This window comes from Patella vulgata, chromosome 9 (genome assembly GCF_932274485.2).
Source record: "Patella vulgata chromosome 9, xgPatVulg1.2, whole genome shotgun sequence".
Lineage (NCBI taxonomy): Eukaryota > Metazoa > Mollusca > Gastropoda > Patellidae > Patella > Patella vulgata.
This window is the reverse complement of record NC_065887.2, coordinates 33,367,703-33,383,726: the sequence shown is the minus strand read 5'-3', so window position 1 is coordinate 33,383,726 and position 16,024 is coordinate 33,367,703. Positions and strand designations below refer to the sequence as shown.

General features: G+C 34.7%; 1 protein-coding gene across 4 annotated transcripts in view; it reads left to right on the top strand.

The window, feature by feature from the left end:
- Positions 1-16,024, top strand: part of LOC126832718 (dual specificity calcium/calmodulin-dependent 3',5'-cyclic nucleotide phosphodiesterase 1A) — a 298,858-nt gene that overhangs the window by 125,443 nt on the left and 157,391 nt on the right. Inside the window, exon 1 of one of the 4 annotated variants that reach the window (XM_050532375.2) lies at positions 13,048-13,289. The exons of the other annotated variants lie outside the window; for them this stretch is intronic. The gene's annotated coding sequence lies outside the window, so the exon portion shown is untranslated. Of the gene's footprint in view, positions 1-13,047; positions 13,290-16,024 lie in introns of those variants that run through there. 4 annotated transcript variants of the gene reach the window in all.

Below are 16,024 nucleotides of genomic sequence, written 5' to 3'. Positions count from 1 at the left end.
TTGTCGTTATGATTATGGATGGAGCAGTTAAATGGTAAGGGCACTGGAGTGTGACTAGAGTGTCCCATTTTGAATCCTGGCATGGACTGGTATTTGAAGCACTAGCTGTTCCCAATTGCTTAAATGTCAGTGGGTTTTATTCTATAGGGATGATAATTAAAAAGGTATTGCCTAGCTGTTCAGATGGTATGAAAATAAGATAAAGCTTTTCAAAAAGGAAATTTTCAAATGGTATTTATCAAGTTGTGAAAAAGAACCCAACAAATTTAAACTGTCCAATTCAGGGAGCTATAAGACATATTCTAACAATATATATCCTATACAGTCAAGTTTCCAAATTCGTAACTCGTCTTCAGGGGGAAATATATAATTTGTTTTCAGAAACATCATTTGAATTACTTCAAACAAAGTTCATTTTCCAATCTACTGTTTTTTAGAAGTTGGTATTGTGTACTCATGTGTACTCGTGTAGTATATGCATAAGACTATAAATGGATTAGCACCCACATTACTGTACCGCATGAGATAACATCACACTCTAAGATACCAACTTACGTGTTTTACTGTGGGTTTACTATGCAACTAGCTTAATCACCAAACAGTGTTGCGCGGGTTAGGTCAAGTATAGGTTTGATAAAGAATTTACTAGAAAAATAAAGTCTTCTAGAGTAGCCAATGGTATGGTTCTAGAATGTAATCATTAATTATTAATAGCACCATTAAATACTGCACCAAATACAAAATAAATAGCACTATTAAATTCCTTGTGAAAAACTGGTTATTATGAACTTATTTTAAAATTTATCGTAACACAGTAATCATTTATTGTTAAAATCATCACTGGTTGAACTTATTTTAAAATTTTACAAGTTCAACTGTTTTTTCTTCCAATAGCGAACCCACAAATAAGACTTATATGTATAGATTAGAATATATAATTTTTTATACCCCCCACACATAGTTTGGGCGTTTATAGTCGTCACATCTGTTTATCCGTTTGTCTGATTGTCAAAAATTGCTTGTCAAAAAGATAGAGGCTATATTCAGTTTTCTGCAGATCTTCTATTCTGGAGTTCCCTCCCCTTTTCTGAAAAACTTGATATTCAGCCTACAGCAATATTACGTTCCAGACTTAAACACACACACACACCACCCTCACCTTTTTTTTCCCCAGGTCATTTTAAACATCATACATTTAAATAGAAATGAGATCTATTAATTACATATAGAACTCCTAGGTTACATCATGCAAGTCTGAAATAAATTTTAGTATGGTCTTAAACATGCAATCATAGTTTCTAACATCCACAGGTTCAGATATTAACACTGTATATTATCCCTAAATATATATAAAAAAATTAGCCACTTTTACTTCTTCATATTTATATACATTAAATAAAAAGTTGGCTGTCTGCCCTTCATAGGCATCTTCAGATGTTGCAATTATATATATATAGGCCTATATAACTGTAGGTAATGATAATATATTGACAATAATTTAATTTGTCAGTTGTAAAGCTTATGTGCATTTGCACTTTTATCGAAAATCATTGAATCATCTAATTTATATGTACACCCAATGATTTACAAATATTGGTATATAAATTCAAATATTTCGTATGCAGTATGATTTTAGCTGAAGTAGAAGAGATGCAAACAATCCATAAACCCCATTTCCCCTACAAAAATGGAGCAGTACTCAGCCCGGACCTCCCGTCTTTATTAGCCCAGTCCGGACCTCTAAAGGTACTGCTAAATAAGCATGGTGGATACGAGTAGAATGTTAAATCCCATTTCATTTCACTAAAACCATAATATCATGTGAAGTTGACCTAGCCAGCTTTAAATAACATTACCAGCACTGTTAAGTTTTGGGCGCAGACATTATCAATTATATGTACAACTTCCAGAATTTTATAACAACTGCTGGACAGACCAGGTAAAATATGTTTTATGCTTTATCAGGGTTCAGTCTAGATCAGGGTCAAGGATCACTATAAATTCATTCTAAATGATAAGAATTCAAAGGGTTCCACAAACTTATAGCATTATTTATAAAAGTGCGTCATGAGTCAAAATGATTTGTAAATTTACCTATTTTTTTGTATGAAAATCTGATAATGACTACAGGTTCACGGAATACTAATGCCTGACTTATGTTCCAATTTTCTATTTTTTATTCATTCCAGAGATAAAAATATTTATTAAATAAGACTTATTGATTCAAATTTGATCCTCTTAAAGGAAAAAGTTTAGCATTAGAATTAGTTATGAATTCATTCAATGATAGATTTACCGTAATGCTTCTCAATGAACCAGACTCAATGACGTCTGCTCTGGGTTTTATGGTTGTCAAGGTGTTATACATTTACGTCAGTAAGTCACATTTGAATGAAAGTGAATATTTACTCAATAGATATAATATTTGAGATATTGATAACACATACATTTAATTTAGAATATATATATGCTATAACCAAGATTAGAAATTATGGCACTCACTGATTTTTTAAAAAAATTTTGTTTGAAATGTGCTTTAAAGATGTATTGCTTTGAGATTTGGTACAGTTACTTAATGCAGCACTACATAAGAAATAGGGTTTAAAGATACAGTATATTTCCTTCCGTCTTCATTAGCCCAGATGGACTAGAAAAGCAGGACCTTAAAACCACATTTCTTTATATTTCCATGACAGTCAAGAATTGGAATACATAACAAGGCAAAGATTTGTGGAAAACCGATTGAATTTTTGAGAATTTGGCTCCTCCATGGTTATTGCTGCACTCACCAAACATGTTGTTTTGGAATTGGTCCATCACTGGATCTGCTCTTAAACAGAAACATCAAGCAATAAACTTGACTACATTATTATAATCACTTTTATTTTCTTTCATGAACTGGTGTCCTATTTAGCATGACAACAGAAGGATACATATATGTGACCCATCATGGCATAATGAGTCGCAATGAGGAAATTTTGAAAATTGTGTTATTGTTATTTTTACATTCCCCAACTCATTACCTTCATTATAGTTTGTTTGAATTGGGCAATTCAGAAACAATACAAAACTGCGGAAATGCACGACTGTTTTTATTAGAGGTAACTAGTGTATGTTAATAACAGACCAATTGCCTACACATGAACATAAACAGTTCGGGGGGTTGGATGGCCACTTGGTTAGCACATGCATGCTGTATTATACGGCCTGTCATTGAGTCAACTGGCGTGGTTTCGAATCCGGGGTTGTACGTGACAAGGAGTAGGGTCGCCAGTTCAATCTCGTGGGTTTTCTCCGGGTCCTCCAGAAATAAAATTAAACCATATGTTAGTCCCGGAATGACCTAGTTTGTGTCGAGTGGACGTTAAACCCCATTTCTCTCTCTATCTCATAAACAGTTCATATGGCAGGCTTATCTGACGGCCCCCTTTCACTCGCAAAGAGATACCCTGTCAAAAGTTAAAATGGACGTTTTTGATTTTTGTCTTAATAATGAGTAATTGCTCCACGAATCCTCAGACATTCAGCAATTCGTTGTGGCATGCTCCTAATCAACCGTCCAATCACGATTTGGGGCAATCTGACCCACTCCTCTTGCAGTACCACGGCCAATTATTGCAGTGTTGTCTGTTGATGAACACGTCTTCCCATCAAATTAAATGTAACACATTAAAGGAAAGATACGCTAAACAGTAAATCTTATGCAAGAACCGATAGGAAAGCAAACATGGATAGATAAACCAGCACGCAGCAGTTTTCATCAACTCTTCCTTGAAGTGTCAAATTTGACAATGAACCCCTCCCACGTGTATGGCGCTATTGCGTGTCGCACATGCAGCTCAGTGGTTCTGTTGGGGCGATAAGTTCTTCATCTGTGAACATACTTCCAAAGCATGTCAAATGTCCATGACTATGTATCATATCGCAACCTGCATAGGAATTTGTATTTCAATATCCCCTACTTTTTTTAAAGAGTATATTAGTAGTCTATGTTTTGTATATTATAACTTTAGTGAGTTAATTATCTCCTTGCCAGATTATGGTTGTTGATTGGGTAATCAACAAAGAAGCTGCCACAGCTGTACGCGTGTTGTTTTAACATGTGAATTAAAATAAGGTTTTGCATGTACAATAGGTCTATTATTATTTTCAGGTACCGTAACAGTATCAAAATATGAGTCCCAATAGAAATGTCGTGCATTTTGGCTTTGATGAAATTAAAAAATGGCAGACTGATTTTCCCACTCGAGAATCGTCGCATTTCGGCACGTTGGTCGTTCTCATTTTTTCGACCCATGATAAGAGAATTTTAAACAATAATATCCAATATGCATTCCTTACTTTGCATGCCATATGAAGAAGCAACAGTAAACGTAATTCAGCTATCAATAAAATTCCCTTTGAAAAGAAAATTATTGGCTATTTTGTTTATTTCCATTGAAGGCCTATAAATTATTTTTTATACGCCCACATTTTCGTGTGGACGTATATTGTCGTTGCCTCCGTCCGTCCATCCACAATTGTTTGTGAACACTCACAATTTTTATCCGACTTGAAATATAGGTTTATCACCCTTATCCATCTCAGTTCCTTTCGATATTTGCATGTATCCGACTGTAACTTCATGGATTATGGCCCCTGATTGTATGACCAGCGGCTGCCAGGCAGGATACGCTCACATTTTGCAAGAGATAGAGAACAAGCTAAAAACAAACAGGATTTTTTGTACAATATGGGGCAATAATCCAGAAAGTTATGGTCTGAAATGCGCAAATATCAAAAGGGACTGAGATCTTTGGGATATAAAGATATGTTTTAAGTTTCATCAGAATCGAATAAAAATTGTGACCTCTAGAGGGTCCACAACCTTCGTATTGCATACTTTTACACAATTTGAGTACAAAGAGTGGCCATTTTGTTGAGCAGTTTCATTTCGATTTTCCCGAAATTCAAATTCAACCTTCATTATGGTGGAATGGAGATATATTTAAACGGTTTTTAAAATCGGAATGGTGATATATTTAAACGGTTTTTAAAATCGGAAAAAAAAATCGTGACCTATAGAGAATACGCAAGCTAAAAATGCCATTTTTCGAACAATCAGGGGCCATAATTCAGAAAGTTAAGTTCAGTTATCCGCGATTATCAAAAGGATCCAAGATCTTGGTGTGTAATGGTGATATATTCATACATTTTTTTAAAATCAGATAAAAATTGTGACCTCTACAGGGATCACAAGCTAAAAACCCAATTTTTCGTACAATCAGGGACCATAATTCAGGAAGTTATGGTCCGATATGCATGAATATCGAAAAGAACCAAGATCTTTGGGTTATAAACTTACATTTCAAGTTTCATCAAAATCAGAAGAATTTGTGACCTCTAGAGGGTCCACAAATTCGAACTCAACCATCCTTAGGGTGTAACAGTGATATACTTAAACGTTTTTTTAAATCGAAAAAAAATTATGACCTTTATATAGGGTCCACAAGCTAAAAACGTGCTTTTTCGTACAATCAGAGGCCAGAATTTAGGAAGGTACGATCCGATATGCGCAAATAGGGACAGGAACCAAGATCTTTGGGTTATAAACTTAAATTTCAAGTTTCATCAAAATCAGAAGAAAATTGTGACCTCTAGAGGGCCCACAGTATTGATATACCATATTTTTACGTTTTTTAAGATCGAGGGGCGGCCTTTTGTCTGTCCGTTTTGGGCCGATTTTCACGAAATTCGAACTCGGCCATCCTTAGGGTGTAACGGTGATATACTAAAATGTTTTTTTTAATCGGATAAAAATTATGACCTCTATATGTTATGGTACGATATGCGCGAATATCGAAAGGATCTGAGATCTTTCGGTTATAAACTTACATTTTAATTTTCAACTTCCTGAATTATGGCCCTTGATTGTACGAAAGGTCACGTTTTTAGCTTGTTGTTCATCTAGAGGTCACAATTTTTATCCGATTTAAAAAAACCGATTGAATATATCGATTCTGCACCCTACTGATGGTTGACTTCAAAATTGGTGAAAATCGGACTGAAACTGATGGGCAAAATGGCCACCGCTCATTTGCAAATAGTATAAAAAATATGGTATATCAAGGTTGTGGACCTTGAAACACATCTTTATGTCCCAAAGATTATGGTTTCTTTCGCTATTGGACCCTCAAGAGGTCATAATTTTTATCTGATTTTAAAAACCGTTTCAATATATCACCATTGCACGATAATGATCGATGAGTTTGAATTTCATAAATATCAGATCGAAACTGCCCGACAAAATGGCTGCTCCTTGTATGCAAATTGTGTAAAAGTATGTAATACAAAGGTTGTGGATCCGCTAGAGGATTTAGATGCAACTTAAAACATATACTGAGCTCCATGGAAAACGCATCACTTATTTTTCGTATAACAAAATGATCCTGTAAACATATCTTATTTATTTTGCTGCTTATTGTGAACAATATTCAAATGGGAACACATCAATAACAAAACATTTGTACACTTACGGATGTTTAATCTGTAATCAACGGTACAAAGTCAGAGGGGTCAAAACCAAAAGTACGACACAGATGTCAGTAGTGCATGTGTCCTCCACGGGCTCTTACGCACGCTGTGCAGCGTCGTCGCATGGAATTAACCAATGTTTGAAAGAAGGCCTGGAGGCATTGCTGGCCAGTCCAAGACATTGATGTTGTTAGCAGCCAGGTAGTCTATACTAAAACGGGCGGTATGCGGACGTGCATTATCCTGTTGGAAGTGCTGAAGTTGTGGGTTCGCTCGAAACATCGGAACAACAATTGGTTGCAAAACATCATCATGGTAGGCTACAATATTAACGTGACCCCTGCAAATGTGTAGGGAGGTCCGGTGATGAAATGTGAAGCCTCCCCACACCATTACACTTCCCCCACCCCATCGATTCGTTTTGAAGACGCAGCAGTCTGCAAGACGTTCCCCAAGACGTCTCCACACACGTTGACGGCCATCAACGTGATAAAGATGAAAGCGACTCTCATCACTGAAGAGCACACTTTGCCAGTCTACTCTTCTCCATGTCTGGTGTCCTTGAGGCCATATCAAACGCCTCTGACGGTGATGATCCCTGAGGATAGCTCCATCTTACGGTGTTGGCACTTACTGGTCCTTGTCTTCCGACGACTGCTGCACCTGTTCAAGTCGCTGGGCGGAATTTGTCACGCAGATGAGTGACCCTGATGTAGCGGTCTTGAGCCTGGGTTGTAACGTGTTGTGGACCAGTACGTTGACGGTCACGTGTTGATCCAGTAACTCGACTACGTTCCACCAACCTTACAATAGTGGACTGATGACAATTGAAGTGTCTGGCAATAGCACGTGTAGACATGCCAACCCGGTACATTCCCATGGCTTCATTCCGTTGATTTTCAGTAAGTCTCGGCATCTCTAGCTCGATTCCTTCACACGTTCAACAACAAATTATGACAGATTGACGTTTCACAGTTCATGTACTGCACATTAAGTTGAAAACATGCTTTTAAAGGGCTCACACACAATGCTGCACATGAATATTGGTTTTTTTTATGTGCATCTTGTGCAATTTTTTTTGTGCACATGGCCCGATATTTTTTGCGTTTGGGAGCATTGTGTGAAACAATAGTTCATAGTATTGCATAATATTATACATACAAAACCACCTAGTAATAAAATATTTGGGAAAAAAAGTGATGCGTTTTCCATGGCGCTCAGTATATCTTTATATCCCAAAGATCTCAGTCCCTTTTTGATATTTGCGCATTTCAGACCATAACTTTCTGGATTATTGCCCCAGATTGCACAAAAAATCCTTTTTGTTTTTGGCTTGTTCTCTATCCATCTCTTGCAAAATGTGGGTGTATCCTGCCTGACAGCTGATGGTTTAAAGCTGAAACGAGATATAAAATAATCACCGCTTGGATTAATTATTCAGAGTAAATAATGGGTTGTCAACGGCTTTATCATTGATCCGTGACAGTTGATTAGTATTACTCAATGACACACCCACTTGTCGATTAATTAACATAATTTTGCCACATGGTTTTGATTAACACTCGACGGCAATCTATATACAATCAGAATTATTTTTTTTCTGCCACTTAACAAAGGGAATCGCATGTAGGTACCCAAAAACATTATCGCCAAAACCAGATATCTATCATCTGCTCGAGCCAGCCACGTAACCATAATGCTTTGCACGCAGTGTCTGGGCCAATCAGCAAACAAATTGTGTAGACGGCATAGCAACAAGCGGAGTTTGTTTATATTTTTTAGGGGTTTTAAAACTCGATTGTATCTGTTCAAAACGAATTTATCGGCAATATTTTGGTCATATTTGTATACGAGAGATTCTCCGCTTTACAATGATGCCAATTATTATGCAAGAGGAATGTGTGGTCGTCCGGCTGCGAGCGAAGAAAAATAACTAATTTCGCTGAGAATTTTAAGAAATAGGACAGATTTAAGAATATGGCTTACAAAACGTCCAAATCAAGGTGTTCTAAAATCTTTTAGTGCTATTTTGGTCTTTTGTGTTGATAGATAGTATATTTATAGACTCATTTTTGTGAAAATCTCAATTTCGATCAAAATCAATATTTTCACTTATTTTGTCTCTAGTTCAAAATTAGATATTGTGCATTCCGACACATTTGACATACCGGGTCACATATGTTTTGTTTATCTATTGTTTTTTGCAGTGGTGGTTTTAGAGTGGGCTGTATCAGATATAAGTTTACTTTGCCTTTTTACATAAATAAATTTCATTGGAAGACATTGCATGCCTCAACTTTATCTCTTATAATATTAGGTACATCATTGCCAAACTTTATTAACTCTGCAAGAAATTTAAAAAGTGACATTTATGCAAGAGTCTAAATGGGCTTTGCGGGGAAGATAACTCTGTTTAGGTTAAACAGAGGGCGCTCCTACACTGCCTAAAAGAGCATGGTTTGTCTGGTGACATTTGTAAGGTTTAAATTTCTAATTATTCATCGGGTATTGTTCATACGGTGACATTAAGGTGCTTTGGTTGTAACTCGGATTACGTGTTTATTGGTGACTTCATATCTTGGTCCAACTTCGAGAGTCAACGCCTACAAGGATCATTCGTTGTCTTTATAATCTCGCCTCGCGGGTGGCGTGTTTTCCCGCCATTGTGCTTGTTGGCATTGTCATGCCCGGGTTTGAAAACAAGCCATGTCTACTGTATTAGTTCTGGGGACTTCCCACGTGTATTGGCTTGGCCAATTTATCGACAAAAACCCTTTTATATACGCCAATTTTATCTTCATCCTTCAGAGGGAGAGATTCAAACACAGCTGTTAGGTATTCAAGGCGGCTGTGTATTGAATGATTCTTACTGTCGGGAGTGGGAGGCGGCTATCGCTCGCTTCCAACCAACCCATTTAGTAGCGCAACCTGTTGCAGCAGGTAAAAACTTAATACTTCTTTAAGTTCATGCCACACTGAAGTAGACTTTTGTTAACCTACTTATGCTATGTGTAAACCTGTTGCCTATGGGCCAACCTGTTTAGAGCCTATGGGCATGATAGAGGCATATGTGCCAATCTTTTAGAGCCTATGGGTGGAGATAGCGGCATATGTGCCAATATTTCAGAGCCTACGACTGTTTATTAACTTGAGCTATCCGCCATATGAGCCAGTATTTTAGAGCCTAGGGGCAGGATAGAGGCATATGTACCAATCATTTAGAGCCTATGGACGGAGACAGCGGCATATGTGCCAATATTTCAGAGCCTATGGCTAAGTTAAATCGTTTTTGAGCCTATGGGTAGGAATAACGTAATATGTGCCTATAGTTTCTAGCCTAGGGGCATCGATATGTTTACCAGTATTTAATATTTTATGGACTGGAATAGAGCATATTTGCCAATACTTTACTGACCATTATGTACCAAGGCTAATGTTATGTTAGCTTATATTTTATAGCCTATATAGTCAATAAAAAAACAATTACATGTATATTTAAATTAAATTTTCTGTAAAAATATTATTTTGTGTTCATTTTAACTTTAAATTTAAAAATATGTACAGAAATGCATAATAGTATAACATTTCTATCTGTCTTTAAAGTTATTTGTTTTGCTATGAAATAAGCCAATTGTGATAATCGTGATATTTTATCTAAATGTGTCTGGATGGCCACCATCTTTTTACAACCCTTTACAAGAAATAAAACACTCTACGACATTTACTTGACTTGAAATTGGTTAAACTATAATTTACGATGGAATCCTGCTATAATCTGCTGTATATATTCTTTCAGTAGCCTCAACTAATGGCACCAAATCCTGGGTTTGATTAAAGTCTGTCTCTTATCCCAGTTTGTTTTAAGCTAATATGGGAGATTGACTTAAGGCCATCAGAAACAGAAACGTATCTTCCATTGTTGAAGAGAGTGTTGTCGTCGTTTGTGGCATGAAGTGTGTTGTGTCTTATAAATATGGCAATGCTGGCAGTGTTGGATGTGCTGCCACTCTTTCCTCAGATCTGACTTTCAGTATAAGTGCCGGCTAGCTACCAATCAATGAAGCAATGGCACACAGACCGTGTTAAATGCAGAAACAGTGCTTGACAGATTTTAACAAATAACGACTACTTGAAACCATTGTACTGTGGATATTATGTTATTGACCTGTTAGTTAGTATGGACGATGACCGTTAATCCTCTTAAATTATGGATTAGATATCATGAAACTCTTTAATTCAAGAGGGAAGTTTTAACGTTACCATGTATGGCAACCATCTAGTGCCATCGTCATCTCTTTTCATTCATATTGTGTCGTCAGTGAGGGTCGTTTAATATTTGTATAATCGTTGCTGTTGACTTATTATAGAATTAGAAGTGATGTTGACAAACAGAAGATTATGGCATGGCAGTGTCATGTGGTTCCATTTGACAATAATGTTTGCTAATTAGGATAATTCTGGAATTACTGTGTCACTGCCATAATTGATTATTCAGCTGCTTTTGGTAGTGTTGTGTTGATTATCATGGATCTATTTCTCATTAATGAAGGTACATGGATTTAAAAGAATATGTGATATATTTTGGTATTTTTGCTCAGTGTAAAAGAAACATTTACCAAGTTATTTACTATTCCTCTGCTAAATGACATAAGCCACCATATTTTAAAAACACAGTTCTGCGATACGGTTGGTATCTTATCTGTACTTCAAGAATAGAGAACAAGCTGTTCCTTGCATCACTTTAATTGGAGAAGATTTGGGATATTTCTTTTCTGTGATTTGCCTATTGCTGACTATGATTTCATATTAATTTAAATGTGGATTAGATGCATAGGCATAAATATTTTGAATGTGCCATCTTTAAATGTCAAAGTTCATGAGATACACTGTGGACCTAGAAAATAATTTTGGGTAACTGCTTTAAATCAACATTTTATCAATGTGAAACATTTTTATCTGGTTAGTATCTAAAAAAGATACATAAGGACGATTTTATTTTTTGATTGGTATAATTTTGCAATCTTATTTGTCAAGAATTTACAGAAAAATCTGAAGAATTCAATATATTATGGCAGGGGCATATTTTGGAGATACAGTCAGTCTTAATAAATTGTGAATATTTATTTCTATGGTATTATTATAATGCAAACAGGTTGGATTGTTGGTGGCACATATACCATATTATGTGTGCTACTTATTTAAAACTAAAGTGAAATTTAATTTCTTTCTAGCCATGTACTACATTATGTGTTGGTGCATTAGATAAATATTTATTTTACGGGAATGTTGCATGTCCCATTCAAAACAAAGTTAGGTAACAATTGGAACCACAGGAATAGAAATAGTAATTATTGTAGTTTTAATTGAAGGATTACCTGGCAAAGTAAAATAAAAGCATATGATTTGGAATAATTTTAAAAGAATTTGGAAAGAAATTAAGCACATACCATGTGATTTATGTAGCAATTTTAACTTTTCCATCAGCACCCTGATTAAATTGGAAAAAAATAAGCCAAAAAAAAAATTGCTTTGGTTGGATTTTGTGAAAAAAATATTAAACATTGACATTCATTAGATTTATTTAGATATTTTTTGGGATTTGATGTACGTAGATCAAAGTAGAACAAAGTAGAACGGTTGAAATCCACAGAGAGATTGCTCAAACTGTTTAGCAACGATTTACAAAGTTTATGTCTATGAGAAAATAATCGGATATACAGTATACCTACGCTTGAGTGAGCTTCTTAATGACTTTGTTCAATATCTCAAATAAATTGAATAGAATATTCATGTATGTATTTAATTCAAATACAATACACGTATCATAGTGTGCATGTAAATTATTAGGCTGATCGAGGATATATATTTACATAAAGACCAGCTGCTCTTAACTTTGGAGAGTATAGTAATTTACGACTATAAGACTTCAATTGACGACTTGCTTAGATCTGTATTGATATCCTAAGTACATGGATATATATATATACCTTATACTTTTGTTACTATGTAGTATATAGAGTAACTAAGTCTTACTAGATTCACACTTAGACTGCTACTATACTAACAGGAGAATTCTCAACACTCAGTACAAGATTACACTGAATATATTATGAAGCAGGTCAGGGGTTCTCCAATATATTTGAAACTAAGAGATTAAGTCAAGTTGGAGATTATTCTGTTTTGTTTGATATGTGAAAGTTTCGTCATTGTGTATGTTTTTTCTTTCTGTGTGTGAAAATTGACATAAATATATATATACATATATATATATATATCCGCACAGACTTGTATGTCTTATCTTGAATTTTATAAAATTCAAGTTCTGCTGTCATGCCACAAGAATATAAACTTATTCATAACAGATGTTAATTTGAAATTTGTGAAAACATTGTTAAGAAACTGGATTTATTCCCAGTATATGATGAAACTTGTGTACACGTTTTGTGAAATGATTTAATGAAATTAATAAGAAGCTACAAAAATATTTGCATTGTATACAACAGTTTTTTAAATTAAGATTCCTGAAAATTCTGCCATTGGAGTTGTTGTAGAAGAGGATATCTTTAAAAGGAAATATGAGGAATACATATCTTGAAACCACTCTATGTTTATTTTACTTGTTTGGTGCATTGGTTTATCATGAACTTGTGAAACCAAACAGATGTTTTTCGTGATTTGGCTGTGAAGTCTACAAATTGTGTTTTTTAAAATGTTGTGGATTCATTCACAAGGAGGAAAATACAGAGATATTATTTGTGTATATTAGGTATACAAAAGTAAGTAGTAAGTATAAACATAAATGTGTGAATGAATTGTTGATCAAAAGATGGATGAATGAAGAGATTGAGAAGCTGAAAATGTGTAGGAATAACTATTGAGAAAAGGAAGATGGATGAATGAAATGAAAGAGTATTGTAGAATATGTTACGGTACTGAATGAAAATTTTGGCATTAGGAATACAAGATTATTGTGTTTTATATAATTTAGTAGGTTTTGAGTATATGATAGACAGAAAGATAGATATAGACAAAAAATGCCCAGATAATGAAAAGTAGTATATTCCTACCCAGTGAATATAATAGTTGATAATATAATGATATTGATAATGTGGATAGAAAGATGGATTGATGAATGAATGAAGAGAAGGTGCATCCTTTAAAGGGAAATGAATCGATTTTAAGGCCTCTCAATACTAGACTTTGATTATTTGAATACTAACATAAGCTATGTTTACACTTGGCCACAATAAATCTTTTGTTCTTTATTATTTTCTTAATGCTATTGAAAATACGAAAAAATAAATAAGTAATCAATGAGTAGTTTTGCAGTGATCTTGAATGAGTTAGCAGTCTTAGTCAACTTATTCAAGGTTGGTTGTCATGTACTAGAGAAGACAAATGCAAATAGTCATGTCGTTCATAAATAGCCTTTAATACTCTTTTCACAAGGTTCCGTTCATATTAATACACGCACAGAGAACCATTTTCAGAAAATTTTGCCCATTTTGAATTCCATCTGTCAAATAATCTTTTAGGTAGTGTAGGCTACACTGCAAATAAAAGATGACAATTTATAATGTATTTTATTGATTCATTGTCAAAAATATACAGACTAATGTGTAAACCAGAAAAATAAAATGAAAATTTAATATAGTATAGTATAGTTCTGGATTCATTCATAAAAGTTTACATCTGAGTATAGCATGTGTATGAATATGTGATAGGTAGATAGAATAAGTCATTAAGTAGATCAATAAAAAAAAAAAAAAAAGAACAATTACAATTAAGCTAGCAGAAAAACGTTATCTTGGCTTTGTAAAGTTCCCCAAAAATGTGCAGAGCAAGCTAGGATGTAAGATATGTTACCATTTATAGCTTAAACTGGTAACCGGAGCAATAAGCTGGATTTTGAATTTCAGCAGTAATGGAAAGGCATAATATTTATATGTATTATAAATGTAATATTACACTATAAATATGTAAATGGAAATTAAGTGCACACAATACTTCATTTCAAAATTGGGATTGTGCCTTAATCTGCAAGTTACCTATCCAATTGCTAAAGACTTGTTAAAACTCAATCAGTTCCATCAAAATTTTGCATGGCTAGATGAATGTATGATTAAATGAATGGTGACTAGTGTGGCTCACTGAATAATTAGATGCGTAGATCGAGAATGAATGAATTAATAAATGCATAGATTGAGAATGGATGAATTAATAAATGATCCGACTGTGACATAAGTCACATTATACTTGGCTGTGATAAGTGATCTGTTCTTGGGACCATCCCTGGCCACGATAAATTACTACAATAACCCTTCCAGGTACGCTAAATGTGGAACTCTTCACAGAAAAGTTAATTTTGTCACTGTGCAAATTGCCCGGATGAAAACAATTTTGATTTAGTTACGTTTGGCCCATTCTTTTTTATTTTTTTTTATATCACACTACTAGAGGTCAATGTTCATGTGACGCATGTGCAATAATCCATACTGAGAATCGTTTTCAGACCGGATAGCATTTACATTTCGAAAATTTAACCGTGACGTACTGAGAACAGTTCCAAGACTGCCTCAATTCAGTGGTCCAAATTGTAACTGTTCTCAGTACGTTTACACTACAAAAAAAAATTACTGCAATGTAAACAGGTCTATTTCAACTATAGGAATATCAAGTCTAATCAAATATACAATGTCTCCTATTATCAATATTGTATTGCAGCAAAACTTTAAAGGACAATATTGGTGTCAACCATTATCACATATGTGATAGAACTGGTTAAACACATTCCAAATATAATTTTAACACAGAGATCATTGCTACGATAGATGCGTAAGGAAGATTTGATGGAATGGGAATTGATGCAAAAAATGGAAAACACGAGTTATCCTTATTGTTTCAATCTCAGGATAAGCAGAGTGATAAGCAATATGATTGGTCAAGACTTTGGAACACAATAACTCTCCTTCTTTATTTAGCTAGAATGTTCACACTTGGTGTAGATGTTTATTATGTGAATGCTATGACAGAGTTTGAAGATGGGAATTTTCTTCTTAGGGCAAGTAGAGATAAGCAATTTGATTGGTTGATGCTTTGGGACGCAATAACTTTAGTTCAAATTAAGTGAGAGTGAGGAAATTTGGTGTATAGTTTTATCACATCAATACCTTAGCTTAGTTCGATAATGAGCATTTTCTGCTCAGGGTAAGCAGAGCATTAAGCAATTTGATTGGCCAAGACTTTCGAACACGATAACTCTTCTTCTATATAATTGAAGTAGAATGTTCAAACTTGGTGTAGGCTTTCATTAGGTGAATGCCTTGATGGACTTCAGTGATAAACATTGTCTGCTTACGGTAAGCAGAGATAAGCAATCTGATTGGTTGATGCTTTGGGGCACGATAACTTTAATTATGATAAAGTGAGAGTGATGAAACTCCAAGTATAGATACATCATATCATTACCTTGACTAAGTTAGATGATGAGAATTTTCTGCTTAGGCTAAGG